The sequence below is a fragment of the Alligator sinensis genome, unplaced genomic scaffold, assembly GCF_000455745.1.
Source record: "Alligator sinensis unplaced genomic scaffold, ASM45574v1 scaffold93_2, whole genome shotgun sequence".
NCBI classification, from domain to species: Eukaryota; Metazoa; Chordata; order Crocodylia; family Alligatoridae; genus Alligator; species Alligator sinensis.
In genome coordinates this window covers 4,902,910-4,929,727 of record NW_005841854.1, presented here as the reverse complement: position 1 = coordinate 4,929,727, position 26,818 = coordinate 4,902,910, and the positions used below count along the sequence as shown (strand labels likewise).

Sequence of the window (26,818 nt, the reverse complement as noted above, 5' to 3'; positions counted from 1 at the left end):
CCCCCCGCCCAGCCCAGCCCGGCCCAGCCCAGAGAAGGGCAGCAGTGGCTGGGCAGCCAGGTTCTCCTTCCCTGCCTGCTCCCCCAGTACAGCACCAGCAGTCAAAAGACTGGGGAGGGCAGAAAGTGGTGATTGGGGATCTGGAGTTTGGGGTGGAGAGGGGGGGCACAAATGGTGGGCCCAATCCATGGAAAGGGGCAGCAGGCCCAATCCAGGCTTAGAGTGGCTACCCCTTAGTGTTACACAAGCTGGGTAATACAGATCAGAGAAAAACCTAGCCTGGAGTGGTAAAACTTTAAACTGCCTAAACGGTGCTTAAAACAAGTTTTATGTATTAATGTGTGGACAATCCAAGGGTTAAGCTCCTGTAACAAGGTCCTAAGGAAGGTCTACACATCCAAGTGTCACTTTGAAGGAGTACCTAACCACTAGGCTATTACACAAGATGTGAGCAAAGTATGTTTTTGTATAAACATTTCATTTCAGATCAACATTAATATCTATAAGAACCACTGAACACCAAACCATCCCTCGAGTTGCCATCTGTCATAGTAAACGTAATCCTGATAGGGAGCCAAAATGACCAATTCCAGTAACAAACATACTGGAGTGGTTTGCACAGACCCAGAAATCAACTGTTAACGTGACCTTAAAATAATCCAATTCATTAAAAAATTTCCATCAGGAAAGCATCTTTTTTTTTTTTCTTTTCTTTTTTCTTCTCGTGGAAAATTGTCAACAAAATTCCCTTTTCTACCAGGAAAATGGAGAAAAAAGATTAACTAGCTGTAATATTAGAATATGAAGATAGTCTGATGAACAAAAAGAAAATTATCCCCTAGTAATATTTTATTAAAAAGAAAAAAAGTGAGAGCAAAGCAGTAGAAATACTAGAAAAAGGAACATACCTTTTTTTTTTTTTCAAAGTGGGGTGTGAGGGAAGAAATAACTTCAGGATAAAACAGAGCAAAGCAAACAAAATCCAGACCTCTGAACTCTCCCCAGTAGAGGAAGGAAAAAAAAATCTAACCAGTTTCTGACAATGTTCAATCAGACATTGAGAGAGGGAAATAGTTCAGAGTTATAATTTCATCACAAACTGAAAAAAAGTCTCTCCCAATTTCTGTACCTTTTGGGGATAACCTTAGATGTCATCTACTCCTATATTTTAAATTATTTAAATCTATGGATTCTAGCTTGTCAGTCTCATTCAAGGCTGTTTCAATTTCAGAGTCAGTTAATCCACAAGAAAGGCTAAAAGCATGAATTTTAGATCCAGAATTTTTTTTGTATGACCTTTCCAAATACTTTGCATGGGCCAATATTTTATAGTAACAGAATAAAATTATTCACATTGTGAAGGTTTCTATTGAAAATGAAGAGCAGATTACAGTGACATTTTAGATGTTATTTCAAAGTATACAATCACAAGGGAAAAGGTGAAGGGCTGGAAGACTTGTTTACATTGCATACCCACTTATGCAAAAATCCTCTCTCAATGAAGGAAGAATGGTGAGATGATACATCTATTCTAGAAGTATTTTTCCTTTGTTACTAACAAATATGTCCAATGTATTTGAACTTCATACTATGGAATAATTTTGGGGGAAAAATACTGGGAAGGATTGAAAAGATTTCTGTGGGAGGATGAAGGTTTTCCTTCATTGATAACACTAGCTATTTATACAAAGATGTAGAGCAGCTATTTTCTCTATGCCAAAGAGACAAACTAATAATTTCTTTTCAGGCTTAAAATAAAGGGGAGAGACAGCCATAGGCAGTTCTTGGATTTTAAAAAAGGGGGTATGAACTATGTGACTGATGTTGCAGGGATGCTGCTGCAGTTGCCCCTCCGCCACTCCCCATAGACAGACTGTACTGCAGCAGCATTAGCCAGGGACTTTTTTGAGATACCAAAGCAGGTATATACTGAACACCTCTCCCATTCTCTCCTCATGCTCTCCAGCAGGGGTTGCCTCTGAGTATAGGAAGGGGAGACCTATTTGCTGCCACCACTGTTCTTGGTTGACCCCAGGGCAGGGAAGCCCCAGAGGCACTCCTGTCCTACCCTACCTTGGGCTGCAGTTAGCTGGGATCAGCTCCGGACAGAGGCAGCAGTGGGCGGTGTCCCCTCCCCTGCAGTACCTGCTCCCCATTAGGTCCCCTCAAGTGTGCCCCACTGGTCAGAAGCAGGTGCTAATGGAGAGAGAAACTGTCCACTGACACCCTGACCCTTCCTGGCACCCAACATAGCTACTCCCTGCAGCTGGGGCCTCTGGGCTGTGGCAGGAAATCTGAGGGAAGGGACAGCAAGAAACTGCCTAATGCTGCAGCTGCCATCATCAGCACCACCTGCAGCCACTCCCAGCAGCTCTTAGCTACAGAGGGATATGGGTGGCCTAGGGCTTCCTCTGCTCGTAGTCAGCTGGAGACAATGGCAGCAGTGGTGAGCAGGTATCCCTTCCTCACCTGCTCTCTGCTCCATCCCCCCGGGTATCCCCCATCAGCCAGGGGCTCCAGCCATGTCTCAGACTTGGCATGGGACCCAGGCATCTGTGATGCAGAGAACTGGAGCAATCCACCGGTGAACTATACTCTTCAAGGAGGTGTAATTGTGCCACTTCAGCATCCCTCCCCACCAACTCCTAGACTCAACTTATCTCCTTGGCAGAGTGCAACTCCATGAAAGGCAGGGAAATTATCACTCACAGGTATTCCTTCAGTTCTAAAATCCAGCCATAATATGGGCTCCTGTAAAAACCCGAGCATACACTTTATGCTTAACATGCTTACTATCATTGGAGCATTAAGTACTCAGTTCAGCAAGATATTTAAGCATGTGCTTAATATTAAGCATGCATGAATATTCATTTAAATCTGAAGAAGTATTCCCTTGCTGATTCAAGGTCTTGAACACATGGTATTTAGCACTTCAGCTTAGTTACTCAATACATGTGATTGCTTACCAAAATACTCTGAATCGGCTGAGGCAAACTAGGTGTATTAATCTGAACAAGTTGTGAAATACTAATGTTTAAGTACAATCTCTCCCTTCTCTCCCCAGGTATAAGGCTAGAAGCAGGTACCACGTTTGTGCCACCATGACCATTTTTATGGCAGCACAGGGCAAAACCAAATAGATGTCTATGCCCTTTGTCTTGCCATAAATGCCTTCGTAGCTAGACAAAAAGTAATAATAATTTGTTCTGCTTTTTCATGGGAGGCATCCATTTGCTTTATGGGGAGAGAACATGGGCAACCTAGAGCTACCCGTGCTCTTCCACTACCTCAGACAGGCGCTCCCAGGGCTTGAAGGTTCTGGTATTGAGTGCCCTGAGAATTCCCCATATAGGATCCGGCCCTTCATTTCCCAGGAGTGCTTGGCCAGCTTTGCCCTCTTAAAGGGGAATCTCCAGGGTACATCTTTCCCCTCTTTACATATGCTTGGGAATCTTCAGGGCACATCTCCATAAGCATGGAAACCTGGGGTTGCAGAGTTTCCTGGGTGGATATCTCTAACTAGGGAACATGTTGCCCATTGTTCTGCCCGTTGATCATGCAGGACAACAAGCAACGTGTGTTTCACCAAGTGAAGTAGATCAGGTATACCATGATATATCAGCATTAGGAAGTTATACCTACAGATCAAAGAGTGAAAGTATCCCATCAGCTATACATCTTCTTAAGACAGGGTACATGAAAGTGCAAATTACTTCATTTTGGAAGATTTTTTTTTTTCTTGGGATGTAAAGTTTTACGTCCTAAAAGCTTTCATGACATTCCAAAAATAAATAAAACTGATCTATGAATGGATTTTGTTTTGCACATAACATACAGAAAACATTAAAATGTGTTATTGCATAGTTATGCAAATATTATTGTACAGTATTTTAAGAACACTTAAATGATGTAAAGCTGGTACAGTTTGATATATTTTGTATATATTAATAATCCCAATTATATGCAGAACCCAATTATACAGAGACCCTCTTAGGCCAATAAAGCTCATTTTATTTAGGTTTCTTCATAAAGACTGAAGTTAAAAAAATGGGGCTTTTTTGCTGCAACTATGTAATATTATCGTAACATTTCTTCAGGCATTTTGGTGGAACAGCTAAGCAACACGGATGTAAAGAAAGATGTTCTCCAGACCTAGAATCATTGCAAAGCAGGGCTGGAAGGGATCTTGATGACCTCAAGAGGTAATCCAGTCCAACTCCCTGCTTCTAGTAGGATCATCCTCATCCAAACAATCCTATACAAATCTACTGCCCATCCTATTAGGAAAATGACAGCCAACCCTAATACAAGTGCAAAATGAAACACCCTAACCTGCCACAGGCAAGACAAGGGGACCAGGATGGGCAACATCCCGTTGCTGAAAAAGTTGTTTAAAAATGTATGAGATATCCAGGGAAGAGGACCATACTCCCCACTACAAAACAAAGGCAAACACACCTACAGGCAATCCAAATTTGACCAGGGGGCAAAATTTCTTCCTGACCCCTAATATGGTGATTAGGCTTGCCCCTCTGCTCAGGTGCAAGACCCTCTAGCAAGGCATCCCTAGGTTTAAGCCCCAGCAGAAGCACTAGCACACCCCAGTCAAAATCCTTAGCCTTGGCTGCAGCCCACACCTTATGTTTCCAAGGAAGGCAAAAACAGAAACAAAAACCAAAAACAATCAAATAAGCTAACATGCATCAGCAAGAAGAAAAAAAACTTCCAGAGGCTAAACATGCCTATTTCATTCACCCTTTCCTCATGATCTGCCTGCCAAGCCCTTGATCATTTTTGTCACCTGCCTCTGGCCCCTCTCTAACTTCTACATATCCTTTTAAAAATGTGGAGACCAAAACTGCACACAATACTCTAAATGAGGCCTAATCAGATCCAAGTAGACGGGCACTATCACCTCCCATATTTCACACCTAATACTTCTATCGATGTATCCAAAAAGGCACATTTGCTTTTTGTGCAGCTTCATCACACCGCAGGCTCGTACTGAATTATAGTACCTAGTGCGCTATAAATAGGACACGCAACATCTAGAGATTTTGATCAAAGTTTAAAGCCAGGGTCATTGCCACTTGACCTCAAAGATTTGATTGAATGCTTAAAGATAACTATTAATCCTTTTAACAAAGAAGGGTTAAGTCCTGAAGTCTAAACAAATCTTTCCCTTCTTTAAAGGGATGCTAGTGTTTGCTAACTGCCAAGTAGCCCTAAGTATTTTTATACTGTCTTTATTTTATGGTAAGTGCCAAACAGTAACCCAAAGAACAATAAATAAATACAGATAAACAGTATACACAGTTCATACTGATGTTGTACACATTTGTTCGTACTAAGAGACCTCACATATTGAGGTAGAGATCCCTATTATAACTGTAGTGGAGTTACATGAAGGAGAAATTGGGCCCACAAAAAGTTAAACTTGTCTTCAGAAAAAGTTTGGCTGTTTCTAAGCATCAGATCTGATAAAACTTCTAAGGAAAAAGAGGTTTGATGCCGTTAGAAATCAGATGCAAGCTACACTGAAACATTCGAACATTAGATGTAATGCAGCTTTTGAATACGATACAAATACACATACACACCATGATGGCATATAGACAGTTTGCAACTTGCAATGTCAGAAAAGGTATTGTGACTATGCTGAGCAAGCCTTTCGCTCAATATCTGAATACTGCCTTGTCACTATGGATCTAATCCTATATCAGTGGACCCTGTAAGCTGACAACAACTGTCTTAGTTTTGACAAGGTAGCTTCAACTGGTAAATATGCCTCAATGAGAATAGCATTAGAAGTTTCACAAGAGAAATATTAAAATTATCTAATAGCTGTCAGTATATGCAGATGCAGAAGCTTAGAATGAGCACAAATGTATTTACAATGCCAGTATGTTGGGTCATGTGTAAACAAAATGAGGGGCATGTCTGCACGACACTTTAAAGTGGGTTAAATGCTTTTGCACCACTTTAATGGTGTTGCTGTTTGCATGTGTTGATTTGTTTTTTCTTTCCTCCCTGGTGCCTGCCTGCCTGCGCTGCGTGGGGGTGCGGTGCTTCCTTCTGTGGCTGCAGTACACGGTGTCTTCCTTTTGTGCCGCCATGCCCCCCCCCCCCCAGACTGCCAGGGCCAGGTGCCTTCGGACGGGTGCCATCTGGGGGGCACTGCCGCAGAGATAAGCACTGCCCCCCCCACAGCTCAGGGACCTCTCGGCTCGCTGGCAGCTTGCCCTCCCCACCCCTGCCAGAAAGGCAGGTAAGGATTGGGCCCAACCCTCGTGTACACACCATGTGGGTTTACTTTGGTTTAATTCTCCCTAAATTGAAGCAGTGTTTTTAAAAACCCACCACTTCAATTTAGGGAGAATTAAACTAAAGTAAACCCCCATGGCATGTACAAGCAGCCATTTAGTCTGTTGAAGAGAGAACTTGAGACCGTAATTAATAACAGCCTTCAACTCTCTAAAGGGTGGTTCCAAAGAGGATTGAGCTTGATTGTTCTCAGTGGTGGCATATGACAGAGCAAGGAGCAGCAAGGGACATTTTGGGTAGATATTAGGAAAACTTACTTTCTAGCAGAGTAGTAGAAAAGTACTGCAACAGGTTATCCAGAGGGGTTGCAGAATCTCTATCCTTGGAGGTTTTTAAGACCTGTTTAGACAAAGCCTTGGTTTGGCTGATATAGTTAGGGATGGTCATGCTTGCTTTCAGCAAGTGTTGAACTAGACCTCCTGAGGTCTCTTCCAAACCTAATTTTCTATGATTCTATAAAAAGTAAGAAAGATGCACTGACAGTCTTTACAAAGTGAAAGCCAGCTTTGAACACAGTTTAAAGTTAAGTTTCAGCCCTACTTCACCCTTGGAGTCTTCCCTTTGTTACTTAAATAGCAAAGCAGGGCACCTCTTCTCCTTAACCCCACCCATTTTCTTTTACACACAAACTCCCCAAGATACAAGAACCAGGAATAAACTACATGAGAAACTAGAACAACTTCAGTGGCCCTATTATTCAAGCACTTCACATGTGGAAATAATTATGGAATGGGCATTTTTGGCCAGTGGTAAAAGGCAATCATCCAATGTAATGAATGAATTGGTGCTTGTATTATTTCTTAGACACATATAAAATAGACAGAACAGTAGTTTACTACTTATACTATATATACTGCTGCCCAAGACATCCACTTGTTCCTCCATTGTAAGTCTCTTCTGCAGCTTTGTCTTGGGTCTGGGGTCTAACTGTAGGATATACAGGAAAGAAACTCCTTTTTACTTTTCCAATTCCTATAGCTTATCCCAACAGAAAACAACTACACTCTGGTCCTATAAGCAAGGCTCTGACACCAGAAAGAAAGATGGTTGGTATAAGTAGGGAGGAAGAGAAAATGTTATATATAGTTTAATACAAAAAGATATAGTCATCTATGCAGCTTCTATTAAACCTGTAATACTAAAACCAAAAGTAGGAATTGTATAATATTAAAAATGCACATAATTCTACTGCCCTTTTAATTAAACAAACAAAATAGACAAATGTAAAATTTATCCAGGATTGTGACTGTTGAAAAGATTTCTGGTGTCTTTTATATTCTTTTTCAGTTGTGACATCAGAAGCTATGAATTTAATTTGCTTTAAGCCCTGAAGTGACTCAACTTTAATTGTTTCTGCATTGTTTCTTCTATAAAGACCTGAGAGACTCTGAAGTCTTAGTCTTGTGTTTTATATAAGATTGTACAGAAGTAGTGATTATGTTTGGTTCACCTTCAAAACCAAAAAGAAAAGGCCCAGATAAAAGGATAATTTAAATTTACTCCATGTTTCACTAAAATGGAAAGGGGAAAAAAATGTCAAACAATATTCCATTTGACCTCAAATGTTTCAGGTGAAGGGAAGGAAAAAGGGATAAGGAAAGTGAACAAATGGAGGTGCCCTTTTTCTATCCAGTAGCTCAGGACTTTGAATACTCAACCAGGATGTAAGAGATCCAGATTCCGATTTTCTCTTCTGTCTGACAAGATTTGAACTGGCATATTCCACATAGTGGAATGATACTCTAGCCTCTAGATGATAGGGTATTTACAGGCAGGTTTTGTTGTTGTTCTTTCAAGTAAATTAAGTTAGCAGCTCTTAAAATATCTCCCCTGCCCTCCTCCCCCCGCCCCAACTCCCCAGTGTTCATGTTGTTTTTCTGTACTCTGCCTAGGAAACTAACCCTTTCATATATCCCTGTCTCCCCCCCCCGAAAAGAATTGCAGGGCCTCTTGGAAACAAACACCAAGATGAAAAGGAAATAGGTTCCTTGATTTAATTAAACACACAATTGTTTAATCACAAGTTCACAACAACTCAGTGGACATATTCAGTGCACATATCTCTGCACAATATTCTGTATGATCTACAGTGACCAGCCAGAGATAAGCACTATTAATCAAAGGCAAAATTAAAGCTAAGTTAGACAAATCGGTCAGGAAGTTCTGGCACCTCCTGGCCACAAGATTCCATTTCAACTGACTTAACAAGGAATGGAAGGGCTTCTTTAGGAATTGAGCAGAGGAATCTCACCTGAGTAGAACAATGTCTTAAAAATGATAGTGTGTCATATACAGGCAGGAAAGCTCACTGAGTAACATGCTACCAAGTTGTACAAAGCCCTGAAGCAGACCCTCAGAGGAACAATAGGGCTTGTTTCTCAATAGGAATGTTCTCTCCCCAAATGCTCAACTGATTAGCTGCACCATCCACTACAATAGTGCAGGTCAATTTTCTAGCTTGTTAGCCAAAGGCCCTACCTCCACCCTCAGGCTAGGGACAGAAGTTACACACAAACCAGTTTAAGTCATCAGAAGCTGGTTTAAACCTGTAACAGAACAGAAGTTATTGTACACATAAACCTGTTTCAAAATGGCTGAAATTGGTTTAAAATAAACCTGGTTTAATGTAGTATCAGACTTATAAACCGGTTATAAGAACTTTCATAAACCGGTTTATTAACGTTCTGTCCCAAACCCCTTCCTGGTTCAAGTTAAATCACAGCCCCCCAGCATGCTTTCCAGCCCTGGGCCAGGCTGTGATATCTGCTCCAGCAGAGAAGGGTTGCAGGGGGGACAGGGACTGCCCCTCTCCCAAGCAGACCTCAGCTGGGGTCTGGGGCCAGGGAAGGGGTGAGCAACCCTGCAGTGTCCTGCTGTTGTGATTCTGGACTGCAAATCCCAGAGACCTTGGGGGCAGCTGGAGGAAGCAAACAGACAGCCCATGCTTACTCCGTGCCAGGGAGCCACGCTATACCTCCCCCCAGTTGCTGGCCTGACTCACTGCAGGCACGTGGCTGCAAAAAGTAAATGTCTGTTCACTTGTTAGTCACTTTAATCTCTGCAGCTCAGACTAACTTGGAAAGACTGAATTGATTCAGCTTGAACCTTTTGACAATGGTAATGCAATATATGTAAAAATTAAATGTATACCTTACAAATTCAAATTGTAAAGGAGAAAATGTGTTCTACAACCTAGAGAAGTAGGTCTGCACTGCAGGACTGATCCAAAACCCATTAGAGACAATTAGCATCCCTCCATTGTAAACTAGGAACTAAAGACCTCCACCTCTTAGGTTTGTGTTCACAGAGAAATTGTGCAGGTGTAGGGTGGATACTTACTGCTGAATTAACTGATACAAAAAGGTTGTCTGAACACTTATTGTGGCTTATCTTTACTTCATTAGGAATAAGTTCTACCACAAAGGTATTCTGCTTCAGTTTAACCTCATTGGTTTAAAATAATATGAAGTTATTTGAGGTAACTACAAACAAATATTTAAATGTCCCAAGGCAGCCAAGAAATTAAACAGGTCTCTGTAATGTGCTTTAAGGCCTTTTTTTTTTAAAGGGTTATGCAATGTGTACATATGTGGGCACACACACACATACAGAGTCACTTTCTAAATAATGTGTCTGAAGGTAAACATGTCTTAATTTATATTACCTGAAAACCAGAAGATGACAAAAGCTTCTAATGAACTGAGTGTGAATTAGTGTTTTCATATGTACCACAATTAACATTTTCCCTTAAAGTCCTTATAAATATTCTGATACCATGTCAACAACCTGAAAGTAAAACTGTGTAGAAACAGAAGTGAAACCAGTAAGTCTGGTATCACTGTCCAAACTCAAATTGAATTTAAAAAAAGAAGAAAAAAATCAGGAATAATTAAAATTTTGATTAGAATTTTTTTTTATTTGAATTAAATAAAATAAATAAATAAAAACAACATAAATAAAAAATAAAATAAAAAAGTAAAATAAAATAAAAAATAAAATTAATTAATTAATTAAATTAAATAAACATTTATTAACTTAGGTGAGGAAAAACATTCACCTTTAACATTATTTCTATTCTAAAGTTTAAAAATTAAATTGCATTACTAATTAAACAAAAATTAAAAGCACAGACAGATGTTATGTAGATATATCATCTCTACTTTAAGGTCACAGCATATATTTTATACCATATATATCTTTCCTGTATTTATTTTCTGTGACCGAACACAGGATACAGCGTGCTTGTATCTTATTACTGTTCCAGCTCTTCGGAACCTTTCCCTACTAGTTTCTGTAATAAGTTAAAAATAATATATTTAAACATTTCTAACATTAAAAATCAGACCACCAAATTAGAATTCAAGCAAATTGCAGTTTGTAAGCTTCTTAGAAAAATATTTCTATGGACTTATGAGAAGAACATTATGGAAGCAATATAATCTTTTTTTGTTTCTTTTGATGTTTCCAGCAATGCATGCTTTGGCCTGAAACCTGCCAAGCAGCCAGAGAGCTCTGACAACACTAGCTGAGAGTCTGTCTCTTGACATCCTAAATAACAGTTAAAAAGTTCTAAGGCCTGAAGCCAAATGTGACATAACCGCACATATTCTTTCTTGAAACTTGGCAAAATTGTATTGTTTCTGATGTCTGGATAGCAAATTTAATATAAGTTTATTAAGTGTGACTCTAACTGGTGAACCTGTTGTTTTGGAAAGCAGTTTAAAAACATACTTAAAATCAGAGCACATACTTATACTCCCCGCCTAGACAGAAACTCTTTCAAGTGACCTGCGCTTATGATGTACACTTTATATAAAATGGCATAATATGTTAGCAAAAACCTTGTAATATTAGTGTAAGATATTGTATATATGGATAGTAATGCATTAAAGTGAATACAAAATTGAATAAGACTCTAGACAAATTCCCAAACGGCAAAAGTAAATAGCTTTCAAATGGTTTTATTAATAAAACAATTTTAAGAATGGGATTTTTATGGTGAGCATTACTTAGACAGTGCTTTGGATAAATATGATTTATGATATCACACCCTAACTAGCACAGTAGTAGAACTATAGACTTGACTGAGTATAAGAAGGTTAAAAAAAGTTATTTTTATAATAAATAATATATAAGAGCATAAGTCTAATAATCTTTGTACATGATCCAAAACACACTGAAGTCAAGGAAAAAGCTAATTGACTAGCCAGCATCTGGAATTAGGTTAATAAAGAATCCTAAAAAAAACCAAACCCTTTCCTCTTTTTCTGGGACTAAAACCCACCATAAACTATCCAAATGTTACTACAATAAGAAATAATCTTCTCCTCCCCACCAAGAGAAACTTAACTGAGCTAGACGTTCCAGCAGTGAAAAGGTTACAAAAGAAAAACTCCCTGCCCTATATAGTTTAAAGAATTACACTTCAATCTATTAAGCACTTCCTTTCTTATAAACTCCAAACAGAAAAACTGTTACATATTAAACATATTCTGTCTTGTTTTTTTCTCTTGTGCATCCTATTAGTCATCATTCCTTAAACTGAAAAATTCTAGATTCATTTTTTACGTCTTATTTTCCAATCTGCGTCTCTACAATTTCTCTATCAGAGAAAACAAGAACCATCATTTAGCTAAAGTAAAAAAAGATTCAATATAGTATAATATAAATATAAAAAATAATAAATATAATAATCACATAAATGCAATATTCCTCTCTTGTTTGGTTCTGTTCAGTTCCATGAGCTTTTATATAATCCATGTATTCCCTAGCAAAATGGAATCTGCTGGAAAGGCAGCTGGCCACCAACTTTTTTTGCTGTTGTTTTGGGATTCTTTTGCAACATGCTGTGGTAGGAGGTGAGATACAAGTTGCAATTTTCAAATCAAAACCATCATCTCCATTATGTTCAGCACATTAAGAAGAACACCATCTCTCAACCAGGATGCCACAAAGTTGGTGATGCTTCAACCAGGGTGATGCAACACACGCTCCCTGCAGAGGCAGATTGGGATTGGGAAGCAGCTATAGCTGGAATCTGTGCTCTTGCTACAGCACTGCTTGGTCTGATCCCACATGCCCCTCCTGGAAACAGAGGGGGAGAAGCAAGCTGTGGGGAACAGGGCCAGGAGGCTGCTGTTTTTCATTTTCTTCCCCAAGGGCTGGGGGAGAAGCATGTAGTGGGAGGCTGTTGCTTTTTTATTTTTTCTGTTTCTCCCCCCAAGAGCCAGGGGAAAAAGCCAGCAGTAGCCAGGAGGCTGCTATTACTGCTTTTATTTTTTTTTTCTTTCTCCCTCAAGGGCTGAGGGAGAAAGCCAGTAGTGGTCAGGAGGCTGCTGTTACTGACTCCCAGTTAGAAAAGGGGGCAGTGAAACAGACATCCAGGAAAGCTGTGAACTGTCCAGCACTGGAGGTGTTCAAGAAGAGGTTGGTCCAACATTGATTGGGGATGTGCCAATACTCCTGCTGAGACTCAGCTCTGGAAGGTCCTGGCTAAAGGGTCCTGCCCCTTCTGCTCAGGGTCAGACCAACTCTGCACTGGGGTTAGGAATGAATTTTCCCCTGGTCAGATTTGTACACACTGGGGGGTGTGCCTTCCTCTGCAGTGGGGGCATGGCTTCTGCCTGGGATCTCGCCCCCATGTTCCAAGGCTTGCCAGAATTTCCTCTAGGGTGGGAATGCTTCCCACCTTTTCTGCTTGGAACCGGGAAGTCTTCTCCCCCCACAACAAAATCACAGGGCTGGCTTGCTTTTTTCATGGAAAACACTTAATTTTATCTTTTCCATGAAAAAAAGAAGTCACAAATTGAATCAGTCCCTACGTACAGGGAGCTAATGTTTTGATACATGTCACATTTTACTTCAGTCTCCAGACATCACATTCAAGTCTACAAAAGATGACACGGACTGCAAAAGTCACCCCTAAAGACTGTGTCACTCAGTTTGGCAAGGATAAATTTCATACCAGTGGTACTGTGCTGTTTTGTGTTGCATGCAACAAGGCTGTAGCTCATGTTTGAAAGCAGACAGTTGTAGATGGAAAGCGTTAAGCACAGAGTGAAAAGATATGAAGAGAAGATGCTGAAACAGTAGGGCCTTCAACAAGAGTAAAGAAACAATTCACATGACTGAAGCGTTCCAGCATTCTACAGCTGCCAAAGATCACTGTGACACGGTCACTTCGGATTTTGTTTGAATGTGTTTAAAAGCAGACTTTCTTTTGCATAACATAGATTCACCTGTTAGGGATTTTTTGAGCAATCCCTTTAGGGGAGGCAGTGCCACTGCCAAACCAGACCATTTGTATTCTCACCTACCAGCACTTTGGAGAGAAAAAAAACAGTGTCTTAATGACTCTGAGGGAAACTCCATTGCTGTGATCACCAATGAAACAACTGACTTCCAAAATACACCAGTTTTCAACATTTTATTTCAAGTGCTCAACGTACGTCCTTTTAGGCATGCTGACATTCCCACACCACAGCTGGTAAAAACAGAGTGCCTGGGCAAAATTAGTCATGCCACCATTTCACAAGCCTTGATGTCTTACATGATAGAATTCAGCATCCCACAAGCATTTGTAACAGACAGTGCGAGCTACATGATGAAGGCTTGGAACAATATGCTTTGCAATCTGTATTTAAACTGTGTACATATTCGTTGCTGTGCGCATATAGTTGCTCTGGCAGGAAATACTTCACAAGATACCTTCAAGCAAGTGGACTGCTTTGTAATTGATGAAGTCACTTTTAGTTAAAGCTCTAGCTCATTGTGCACGGTTCTTGAGATACCTAAAGGAATAGTGTTGATTCACCAGTGCTTCCACCTCAACCAGGATGTGACCAGGTGGAATACATGGCTCAACTGTGTAAAGTACCATGCACAGTACTAGAACTCTACCCTGGGTTTGTGGAGCATGAGCAAACGCAACAAGGGGATACACCCGTTCTGCAGGAACTAACCAGCCTGTTAGTGGTAGAAGATCTGCGCACAGACCTGAAGTACATTGCGGAGAACTCTGGACAACTGATGACAGCACTGGGCATTTTACAGTCCCCAAAATGCCAAATACATAAAGTGTAAAACACTGTCCTGGATTTAATTTCATGGTTTGAGCATCTTGCATCATTCTGATATAATAAAAGGCGTAATCTGTGTGTTTGTCTGTCCATAATGCTTTTGGGCAACTGTGCATGCACTGTCCAGAGGGCCAGCAGCAATTGGCTGTGGGGGCTCCGCCTCCTCAGGCAGGGAAAGAACTGCCGCTGCCTCAGGCGGGGAGGCGGGAGCCCCGCTGATGCGCGGGAGAAGGTAGAAGCAGGCGGGCAGAAGGGAGAAGCCACCGCCACGTCCTCAGGTGGAGGGAAGCCCCGCTGCTCTGCGGGAGGATACAGAGGTGGAGGAGGGCAGGGGGAACAAGCCACTCTGCCAGATGCTGGAGAAGGAGGCAGCAGCAGCAGAGGGACTGTTTACATTTCCAGCCCTGAAGGGTGAGCTGGGGGCAGGCAGGAGGCCATTTAAACACTCCCCTAAAAACTCCGTCATTCATGATGGGCCATTGGTTAGTCAACTGCTAATGTGAAAGGGTTTGCAGCTGCTCAAAGCACTGTTGATAAACGGAGACAGAATTTTGTTCATTCAGGACACTCCAGTTTAAATCTAGTTATCCCAGGTTTCTAGGTGGGGGCTCGAACCAAAGCTAAACTTATTTGCAACTCCCTAAAACTTTAACCTGGCCTTATTACTACCAACAGATGCAGGGAACAGAACAGCAAGGGCTAGCACTACTCAGAGCCACAAAGCAGCAGGGAGGACAGCCACTGCTGGACCTGTGTCCTGGTGCAGGGGGGGAACTGTTGCCAGGAGGGAGGAAGTTCAGGGCAGGCAGGGGCTCAGGTCAGGAGTGATGGGCACCAGCATATCAGGGCTGCTCCAGTGCTCAGCTCCACAAAACAGTGTGTGGGACAGCCACAGCTGGACTCGCTTCCTGGTGAGCAAAGTGGGAAGGTGAGGGGCTCTGATTTTGCATGATAAAAAAAAAAATCAAGTGCCAAAATATAACGGTATTTTGAAGGTATTTTATTATAATCATTGAGACAATGGTAGGCTTCCAAATGGCTTTAAAATTGTAACTATATCAATAAAACATTTTGTTCAACTGATACCTATATATTTAGGGGTGTTTTAACTGTGGAAAAATGTGGATTTGGGGTTTTTTCACCTGAAAATTTGGGTTGTTTTTTTTACAGAGAAAACCAGGATCCCTGCCTGTGTCTCTGCTCCTGCCTACTTTAGGTCTAGCAGAAAACCTACAGGCAAGAGCATGTGGCAGCATGCTGGCTGAGAAGCTCTGAGGTAAGCAAAAGCAGCACAAAAGTGGTTCTCAAACCAAGGGTACCACAACATTCAAAAAAGTTGAGGGGTGTGCAGACTGAAAAGGTTGACAACCACTTTAACAGGAATTGCACGTGCACTGAAGACGAGGGGAAGAAAGAGAATCAGGATAGCACCTTCTGATGATCAAGTATCTTTAATACTCTAGATACTTCCTATGTTCTCAATACTAAATGACAATAAAGTGAAAGTTGTACTGAAAAACTAAGAAGCAAGATAATGAATACCATCACCTTTCCATCAGCAGTTATCAACCAGCCAGTGATTACAGAGCCACAGTTTTAATTACCAAGCCTACAAATTATCCCCAACTGCCTCTCTCTATTCATATAGATTCCCCTTCTTTCAGCCATCATCCTTCTTTGGCAGCTGCTGCTCCTTTTTCCATAAGGCTGTATATCTTTCACTTTCACTCTCATTTAATTTTTGTTTTTAACTGAAAAGTAGACTTTTCTCTTACCCTAAAAGGTTTGATACCTTCTGTGCCCAGTTTCCTCAAACTCCTTGTGATCCCCAGATCCTCCTCATTTATCTTGCAAACCTCAGCCAAATTGTTAGGACTTGATGTCTGTTATCAGAGATTTAAAAAAAAAAATAAAAATCAGTGCTCTCATCTATAAGACTGAAAGATTTTCCCAGAAATGGTACAAGATCCAAGAGAATTTTAACTAAAACTGTAAGAAGAAAGATAGAGACCATTCACACACATGCAGAGATGGCCAAAGCTAACCAATTAAACAAAACCAGTTACCTCTGTCTAGAGACTTCCCTCAAGCCCCTAAAGATACAGAAAAGAAGTCATAGAGTGTCTTAAAGATGTAAGGCTGGAAGGGACCTCAGGAGATGATCTCATCCAACTGGAGATTGAACCTGGGACCTTGGTGTTATTAGCGCCCTATACTAACTGAACTAGATGGCCATGATAGAACACTAATATTTCAGAAATTCTCATCTTTCAAGATGAAAGTCCTTGTCTACAAGACCATCATTTTATCAAGTCTCTCTCTTGCACTACCTCTTTTTGACCATTTTTTATAATAAGGCCTTGTTATATATTACACTGTGAGCCTCACAAATATCGACTGGTGTTAGTGTTAGCTTGAGTTTGCAGCAGCCACACATCCAGGCCAACAGGGGCCTGGAGGACAGAAAGTTAAGAATCTCCCCCTCTCCCATTCTGGGCTTCTCCAGGCAGCAGGGAATAGGGGGGCTCCCCTGGTTCTTCTTAACCCAGAGCTCTCCCCCTGCTCCTCAGGGTTCCCCCCTGCCCCCTCCCCTCCCCTCCCACCCACTTTTGGCTGCCCACGCTACCTGTCCCAGGGGGGCAGGAAAGGCCACTGCTAGGCTACTGCTCTCCTCCAAGCTGAGCCCACCTAGAGAGAAGAAGCAAGTGTGGGGGGAGGCCGGCAGGTTAACCTTTCCCAGCCTGCACCCCCAGGACAGACAAGGCAGGAAGCCAAAAGTGAGGGGGAGGCAGTGAGTGGGAATCAGGGGTGATGGGGATGGCAGAGCTGGCAGGGGAGCAGTGGACCCAATCTAGGCCAGTGGGAGTAGGCGTGTGAGTGGGGTATTTACACTAAGGTGTAGCCTATAGTAGCTACACCTTGGAGTAACAGGAGTAGCATGAGCTGGGTAACACGGATCAGAGATAATCATGCCCTGGAGCAGCATAACTTTAAGCTGTCTAAGGAGTTCTTAAAACTAGTTTCACATGTTAATGTGTAGACAATCAAGGGGTTAAGAAATCGAAGAGCCACCCAAAATTACTGTGAAACAAGGCCCTTAATCTCAAACACTCCTTCAACCTGATTTGGTGTCAGAAGTGTCCTGGTTTTACTCAACCTCTTGTTCAGAATTACAGCCTTTGTACAGTTATAGTGATGACTTTTATGTAACAGTGACTGTCTTTCTCTTTGCTGAAGGATAAGTTTTGTTCTGACAGTTGTGGTGTTAAAGATAGTGACCATATGTTTTCCATAACTCTAGTTTATCAGCTATTCCCAGAAATGTAAAGTATGGGCTGAAGACAGATGGTATTCTCTACATCATGATGTTCTCCTAGCCCATGTGTCTGAATAATATTTGAGTAATCTTTGCTATATTATTATAAATTAGTTTTATTTGTGCAACAGCAAATAGCACTCACACCTGCAAACTGGACAGTGCCTTGAATTCTGCAGTATGAACAGTAAGTGGCTGACCAGTATACACAGAACAGGAAAACATGTTCATCATGGCAGGAATCCCCCCTCGTAACATCAAGAGGTCTGGAATACTTCTTGACTGGCAATCAAAGTCCAACAGGAAGCCCATCCACTACTTGACATAATGGAAAAATACCCAACGCAGAAACATCTAAGAAGCAGAAAACCCCTACCAGTATCCACCAGAAACATCAGAGAGGAAGCAGGAGACAACATACTGTCATCATGGCCCCAGAGAAGATGGAAAGACCAATAGAATAACAACCACACCCCACTACACAACTACATACAGCTACTATCCTCACACTCTCCTGGTCATAAACTCATATGTAAGGCATAGGTAAACCTGAATCGACTGTGATCAGGCTACAGAGCCTTCAACAAAATCAAACATAAAATGGGCCTTACAAACATGATTTCCCATGCTTCCTTCCAACATTTTACTCTTTGTCTCCTACAGCATTCAGAGACGTTTTTACTCTTTTGTCTCCATCTCACTCCCCAACTATATATCAATCTAATTATTTAAAGTGTCTACAATCCAAATCAGTAAAGTCCCCGCTGAATTTCCCCATCCTCCTCAAGTTGGGCTGTTCATAATGTTTGCCCTTTGAAATCTCTCCTGCCACTACTCAGATTCTTTCCTCTCTCAGACTTCTCCATATTCTCCTCAGTACCCTATAGCATTTTATCCCCTCCCTACCACTTTGCCTCCTTCCAGAATCCCACAGCTCTTCAGCAGCCTAATCTCTTGAATCCAACACAGTCCTCCTGTAGCCCCAATAACTCAGTACTTCCTCAGTATCCTCTTAGCCATTCAGTCCTTTTGCAACCCTTCTGCCACCCAAGCTGCTAGTATGTCTGTCTGTGTCTTCAAAGTATCTCACCATAACTGGGGCTGGGGCAGGAGAAGGAAGGGTATGACAAGATTTTTTAGTACTGTCTTCTGCCCTCTTTACTGATTTGCTAAAGAAAGTTGAAGAGCAGACAGACAGCAGGCACAGAGATAAAGCAGAACTTGTGCAAAGTTGGGACCCATCTCTCTCTGGAGTCCCCAGAGCATTCCCCTGGTCTCTGGTTAATGCTGGAAGGGTACAGGAGACAGCTAACCAATACTGGTCTTTCAAGGACTTCCAGAAAGAAAATACAAGCTAGCCTTCTGGAGATCCACCGGGCCTGGGAGCAAGCTCCAGATACTATCCCAGGTGATAGGCGGCTCTGCATTTGCCAACGCTATGCTAGGAAAGGAACATACAGTAATCATTTGGTTACAGCTGTGTGTTTACCAGTGAGAAAGAAAATTAATTGGGGATGCTAAAAAAAAGATGATTCTGAAGATTTTCTCCTCTTCAAATGTTGTTCTTCCTGAGTATAAGTTCCTATTTTTGAGTATCCGCATTATTCCACTTATTTTTAAAAAATGCAAGTTTCCTTCTCCTTTGAATAGTTCTTAATTTTATGGTTGTTCTAAGCCAAGACTGAACAGTTTTTTGCCAATTGTCTGCCATGAATGTAGGAGGGATTTTTTGCTGTATCAATAGTTTGTATTGATGCAAAAAAGAAGTGGCAATGAAGTTAATATAGAGGAATGTTAAAGTGCTAAAATGCTTCTGCTTATAGCAGCAAGAAGACTCAAAGCAGGAGCAAATGCTATAATAGGGCATCTATTTAAAGTATCAAGACCTTGTATGTCAAAGGATTTTACTTAGGGGTTTATTGTTTGCTTGCTTTTTTAAAGTGGTTGGCTATTGTTGGCTTTTCAAGGGTTTTTTTGCTGTTTTTTGGGGGGGTTGTTTTATTTTGTTTTTACACACACACACACACACACACTCTCCTGATGATCTAGTAAGAGTGTTGATGCCTTAATGATCGAATAGAAAAATTATGATCACAAAGTTAAACATATACTTTGTTGTATCTCTACAGGTTCTGTAAGAGCACAGGAAAACAAAAAAAGTCTTATCTTACATTTAATGGCATCCTTTTTATAAGGGTTACATCCTTGTAGACTTTCTTTTAATTATGTAGGGGAAAAATAGTTATTCCCCTCTATTTCTTGTTCCTAAGCAGTAGCTGTTAAGGAGACTCCCATAGGCTAGAAAATATGCAAAGTTAAGACAAAACAAAACACTAACCAGGAAGTAGGTTGAGTATTACAATACAACTTCTAATGTATTACTACACTGATTTTTGTTAATTCTGCTATGAGTTCTCCAGCTTTATTTAGGACTTTCAGTTCTTTTTCTTTATTTCAAAGCCAGCAATTCAATAACAAATACTCTGGCTCTAAATACTTTATTTTGCAACCAAAATCCTGAATTTAAAACAAAGCATCATGTTTCCCAGAGTTGGTAAGATTTTATAAATCACGACAAATGCAATTGTCTTAAGAAGTTAAAAACAATGTCATGCAATCTGATATGTGACATTTCACAAACACTTCAGATGGAGAGGATGTCAAACTGACCCTTCATATGACTATCTTATAAATCCTCACAAGTCATAGATACAGCCAGAATTTTAGGGTCAGTTTTTGTGCTCTGACAGTATCTTTTCCCATGCCATAAACAGGACCAACTAGAACCTTTTCCACATATCCTAGGGAAAAATGGATAACAAAGAGGAGGCTGTAGAACCAGGAAGCAAACTGTCCACCCTTTTGCTATACATAAATTATCTGGAAAAATCCTTCATGGCCGCCACACAGACCCGGAGGCCCAAGATGGAACTCTCAGCAGCTTGACTTGAAAGAACAGAGGTGGTGGGGACTAGGGAGGGGAAGGAAGTGCAGAAGTCACAAAAAGGACCACCAAAAAAAAAAAAATCAACGGACACAAAATACCCTAAGTCTGACCCTAAGACTGAAGTTTTGTGTAGGTGCACTGAGGCAGGGTTTTTACACCTAATAGAGTGATGTGGTAGAAACTCCAACCAGGACTCTTCAGTGATGTTTTCTTCCCCTAAATCCTTTTATCTCCCATGGATTTTAAAATGGAAGAAGAAATGTTTGACTTCTTAAGACTTAGCACCTGCAACTCAAGATAAGCCATTTAGAGAAAGATTAGTGCTTAGGTGCTTTTCTTAAAAAAAAAAAAAAAAATCCCCCCCAAGAGATTCTCTTTTCCTTGGGTGTCTAAATACCTTTAAAAAAGAATCTGGCCTTTGGGCCCAGGTCAGGAAGCCAAGATATGATGTTCACTATCTGGCATAATCCTGTTAACTCTGTTCTGTGGGATTGGCTACATCTGTGCTGCTGCTCTCACAAATTTTGTGTAGCCTGCTCATGTACTACTAGTGCCATAGCAGCATGTAGTTCAGCAAAACACATCTGAAAAGCTAGATAAATACTCAGACAGTCAGTCCATGTTGTGCTGCTACCCACTGCTAATGTGGTTATTCATAGTTAGCTGTGCTAAAGGTCTCAATCTCATATGACTACATGAGCTGTAGTTACTGCAGCAAACACTCCTGGTGCTAGACATTTACAGGATTCAGCTCTGAATAAGTCAGCTACATTCTTCCTTTCTTTAAATATAAAAATGTGACAACCTGACTTTAGACAGACAACTAGTAAATATTTACCATTATTAAAAGTGAAATTCATACTTGTGTGGCTGCATTATAGGAGTGATAGATGTGTCTCCATAGTTAGGATTGAACTGAAGTTCATGTAAAGCAGAACTAAGCTCCCTCTAGCTCCCAAATCAGTAACTGAAGATTTTTTTTCCTACTATGAATTATTCATTGCAGATCTCAAGTGCAATACGTTTTGGTCTTTTTTTTAACTGAAGCAAAGAAAGTGGTAATTTCTTAAGTCACTTATTTTTTAACTGAAGCAAAGAAAGTGGTAATTTTTTAACTCACTTCCTCTTTCATCCCAGCCATAGCTACTTTCATGAAACCACAAACTCAGAATGAGTGGATAGTATCCTTCACCTCTCTCCCATTTTTATATACACTGGCTATTTTTTGATAGACAAAAGGCAGGCTAGATTTGCAGCTTGACAGACTAACTAAATCAGAGGTGTATAGCATAAGCTTGCGTAAGCAGAGGGCTTACTTCATCAGATGCCATGAAGGGACTGCAGGAAGTAGAGCTGCTAATCACTGAAAGCAGTGATTACAAAAGAAAGGGTAGGGAAGGGGGCAGGAAAAAGAAGGTAACACTGCTGAGACAGAGACAAGTTGATAGGAGAGAGAGAGAAAAAAAAACAACAAAGCACCTAACCCTTTGAGGAACATAGGAGTCATAAAAGCTAAATTCAGGTAATGGGATAAAAATGTGTCGTGTCGGTTTAGAACATATTTAAACACAACCCTGGTTACGGATGATTTATTGTTCATCCAGTTCAAGTTCATTTTGCTGTCTAAGAACAGAACTCTGAGATCAATGATCTAATGTCTACATAGGTTAACATGTTCTGCCGTAGGTTGGTCCATCTTTCTGGTATTGACGTCAGAATGGCACTTATTCATTCGTATACATACTAATCTCCCCATCTATCTAATGTATACTGCAGAGGGGCACTGTAAGCAGGTGATGGCATGTATAACATTGATAAAGGTGCAGATAAATTAATCTTGGATGTTATAAACATTATGAATAATGTTTATTTGGTCCAATGAGCGTGTAGTTTGCCTTGAAGGAGGTCACAGCTAGCATCTAGGTCTTAAGCAAAATCTCGTGTCTTGCTGAGAATGGCAGTTAGGTAGTCAGCTTGGAGAGCAGGTTGTTGGAGAGATGCTGTTTGAGGTCGGGAGGCTGCCTGTAAGCCATGACAGATTTGTCCCCATGGCTACCTTGAGATGGCTGTCACTTTCCAGAAGAGATTGGAGGCCATTAATGACATGCCTAAGGTGTTCAAGGTGGGGGCTGTAGGTGACAACCAGAGGGATTCTGTTGTCCTTGTTTGTCTCAAGGTTGGTATTGTAGTAGGTCAGAGTAGGGTCTGAGTCTGGCTCTTTTGATTTGAGTACTTACAGCAGCAGTTCCTAACCTGTGGGTTGTGACCTCAAATAGGGCTGCAACATCGGTGGATGGGGTCACGGGGATGGGAGGGCTGTGGGTTGGGAGTGAGGGGCCATGCTGAGGAAATGGAGTCATGCTGAGGAAGTTTGGGAAGCACTTGCCTAAAGTATTAAGATTGCATTGCAGTTGCAGGAATCTTATCATTGCATTAATTTCTGTTCAAGGCAATGGCATGACCTTCTACTCACAGAATCTATTAACTATAACTATATTCAGAGAGATCCATTCTCCTGTAAGTGTGGCATGAATGGGCACAGGGTCAAAAGTCTGCTCAAGCATTGGTGGCATATCAAACTAGCACGCTAAGTCACACAGTAGCATAACAGGGTGGGGGGCAACGTGCATGGCACTAGCCCTGGGAATCAATTGAAAAAGGTCACCAGTATGGCCCCCTCCTCCCAGGAATCTTTACCAAGGCAGGGGAGCCCTGCATCACCCAGCTGTAGAAACCAGGCAGGCACATCCTTATGCTCAGGAGTGTATCGGGGCGGGGGGGGAGGGAGGAGGGATGGAATGACCTCCCTGTAGGAGGTCTTGCCATGAGAGAGACAGCCCAGCACCTGAGGGCAGCAAATGGAGCACCAAGAGTAGCCCCCAGCAAGTCTACACCGTTGCCTGTCCCCCAGTGGCAGTGGCCCAAACCCATGCTGCTGCAATAGAACTAGGCAGGTAGGACTCTGTTCTTCCTTCCCTCTCCCCCATGTCCTCATGCTATCCACTGCTCAGTATAATTCCCCCACCTCCTCAATTCTGCCCCAGGCACTCAAAGAGCTGACTATGCCTCTGAAGTCACATCAGCTCCTATGAGCTTGATCAACCCTTGCTCTAGATAAACACCAAAGGCTGCCCCTGCTGTAAGTGCGTACCTCATCATTCGGGCCTGAAAGTCAAACTCCTACTGCATTTACTGATTCTAATTTTGGTCTATAAAATGGAAAGCAGAATATTATGCAACACTCTTCTACGGTACATTGTGGGCCAAAGTTAACGTTTCTTCTCTAGAGCCTGGGTGAAATACATTCTTAGGGTTAAAGGTCAGTAGAATGAGATCACCAAATGTATTATTGGTCGCTGATTCATGCCACACAGCAATCATACCATTTCATGCAACTGATGCTTTTTACTGAAAAAAAGCACAGATGTAGCCAGTCAAGAACTTATATGTATTAGCAGAGCTGTTTAGAAAAGTTTGAACAAGAGTAGGCTAGACAGCTATTAGTCTTTTGTTTCTGGGAACACAAAGCTTACACCCCAGAATGACTTAAATATTTTAAGTGGTGTATTCTAATTGAAATGCATACAAATGTGAATAAATATTGGACTGCTTGTGATAGCTGCACTATATGCCTTCTTCCCTTTTTTAATGTTCTGTGCAGTGTTTCTCATCCACATTATTCCATTATTTGTAGGATAATTACAAGCTACTCACTTTAATATCTAACATCATTCATAATACTAATAAACTGCTGCTTCTACTGGATTGTATTATATGATTAAACTCAGCATTGATGTATTTACACACACAGATTAAAATCTTCATTGTTTTCATCAGCTTCACACACACATTTTACCATACCTACTCAGAATACAAGCCAGTCTCTACTGTGAGCAGGTCCTCATTTTGTAATAATAATAGAATCAAAACAGTTCAGACTACTTGGATCTTGTTCTAAAACTTTTGTCATGTCAGTCACTGAACCACCATCTTTCCCATTCGCAGTCACATAACACATTACTTTTTAAAGCTGCTTTACAAGTCATATTGTCTGCTGAAATCAAGAGGCAGAAGCACCATGTGACTGCCCAGCTCTGCTCAGCAAGCATGTAACCACCACAGTTAGTAATAATCTGTCAGTTGTCCTTCAATCCTATAAGACTGAGACTTCTGATATTTATTTAGGGGAAATTTCAGTTTTAGTCACTGGAAGTTTTGTCTGAATACAGACTGTACACTTAGTCCCCACGTTTAGTCCTGCCAATGTTCATGTTAAGCAGGCTAGAACCAAATAGTAACATGTAATGAAACAAGAGCTAGGATACCTCTGAACTTAAAATTATTTAAAAGCTTCTTTTAAAAAATAAAGAAAGAAATAATAGACCAAGTTTTATATGCTTAGAGACGGACCAAAATTAATATTCAATACTAATATCTAGAACTGCAATGCAAGATATTTTTTGAACACATTTTCAATTTTTCATATGATCGTCATTGGTTTTGATCATGTAATTTTAGTTCCAGAAATATTAATAATACTGTATATTATGTAGGCAAGCAGGTGGTAGAATATGCCTTACTTAAATTAAAATGAAATCTCAATTTCAAGCAGTACAAGAGAGAGAAAATGGATTGCATTTGATGTTACGTGCTAGACTTAAAAGACAAGTTTAGGGGATGTAAAGGAAATAGCTTCTAACAGGATATATATTTGTGCGAAAATAATTCAGAGACATGAATGTACATGTTAAAACACTTTCTAGGGTAAATTACTATATATTACTTTAAAAAAATAATCAAAGGCATCTTTCAAAGATCCCAGCCAAATATTGTTCAAGACTGATCAAATACGAAAGCACAAAATTGAATTTCAGGGTGTCGTGACAGAAGGCATTAAGGTTAAAGAGCACATCCAAAAGAGGAGGCACAGAAATTGCAACCTGCATTGGTGAAACTGGAAGCAAACCCACTATTCCATGTTAGTGTTTGCCTGGATTATGTCATTAATGTTGTTATTAGCATCCAGGCAGATTTTACAAGTCAAACATTTTATGTGAATGCTTTTCACTAGTTCCCTTGACATGAGCCAACCGTTCCCAGAAAATCCAAGCCACCACAATAAAAATGAAGTTTTTGCACTGAGACAGCACGAACCATAAGAGCTAAATTTTATTTCACCCCCCCCCTAATAAAACCAGGCATCTTCAAAGTCACCCAGGGATTCAATTCCTGCCCCCCACCAAAAACGGGGGGCAGGGGGGAAGGAACAACCAACCAACAAAAACTTCCAAGAACCCTGGCAACACTTCCACGCCACTCACACTTGCTCCTGTCTTGAGTAACCAGCATGCTTCAGAGAAGAGGCATCTATATACCTCTGCTTTTTCATGTGTCTGTGTGTATGCCTCTGCTCTGAAGCGTGCTGGTTACTCAGGTAATATATATACAGTCTAGAGGCATGCATATATATATATATATATGCTTTCCCAAATATATGTGTATGTATATTTGGAAAAGCAGAGGCACATATCTACCTATCTAGATAGATATCTCTCTCTATATATAAATATATATAGATATATACATGCACACACACCTATATATAAATATATATACATGCCTCTGCTCCAAAGTGTACTGCTTACTCAGACAAATATATATCTGCCTCTGCTCTGAAGCATGCTAGTAGCTATATATATGGAAAGCTACAGAACTGGCTAGACTTATGGAAATCTCAGCGCGACCACCCTGTGGTTCCAGGGCAATTTCAGCAAACTAAACACTGTCCGACCAAACCCCACAGACGCAGATGAAATCAAGCCACAGCCCATTCTTCAGGGGCTCTGCTGTCTGATGCCCCCAGGAGTGCTTGGTGGCTGACACAGGGTGGCATTAAGCCTCCCCGGCCCCACCACATACCCACCAAGCACCACCCTATTTAGGGGGAGGTGGTGTGTTTCCACTCAGCTCGGGAGATGACATTTTCTGCCTCTGTGGCTACTTCTATATAAGGCCAGCGCGGACAATTGGTGGGGCCGTGGCGTTGGTTTCTTTCTTCCCTTTCCCAAACACCCACAAGTCTTTGAGGTCAGGAGGGAAGGTGAGCCGGCTGGCGAGGCAGCCCCGCGGCTCCCAGGGCTCCGTCCCGCAGCC

At 41.2% G+C, this 26,818-nt stretch overlaps 1 protein-coding gene across 1 annotated transcript in view; it reads right to left on the bottom strand.

Moving 5' to 3' along the window:
* CHRM3 (cholinergic receptor muscarinic 3) overlaps positions 1–16,288 on the bottom strand; it is a 505,262-nt gene extending 488,974 nt beyond the window's left edge. Inside the window, exon 1 of the mRNA XM_025213771.1 lies at positions 16,178–16,288. The gene's annotated coding sequence lies outside the window, so the exon portion shown is untranslated. The remainder of the gene's footprint in view (positions 1–16,177) is intronic.
* Between the last annotated feature and the right edge of the window lie 10,530 nt (positions 16,289–26,818).